Source organism: Zingiber officinale, chromosome 8B (genome assembly GCF_018446385.1).
Source record: "Zingiber officinale cultivar Zhangliang chromosome 8B, Zo_v1.1, whole genome shotgun sequence".
In the NCBI taxonomy this organism is placed as follows: Eukaryota; Viridiplantae; Streptophyta; class Magnoliopsida; order Zingiberales; family Zingiberaceae; genus Zingiber; species Zingiber officinale.
The window spans coordinates 110,431,799-110,432,007 of record NC_056001.1 but is presented as its reverse complement, the minus strand read 5'-3'; positions in this window follow the sequence as shown (position 1 = coordinate 110,432,007).

Below are 209 nucleotides of genomic sequence, written 5' to 3'. Positions count from 1 at the left end.
AGTGTCCGGAGGGAAGAAATTTAGGAGATTGGTGGGAGGGGTAGGAAGGAAATAATATTATTTTTGATTTTTTTTATAATTTTAAAATTAGGGTGTTGATTTTAGTAAATAAACAAATCTGTCCACTCCTTTTATAAAAAATAACAGAATTTTTGAACTACGGACAATAATAATAATTATTTATATCCACTCACCCCACCAGTTCCATT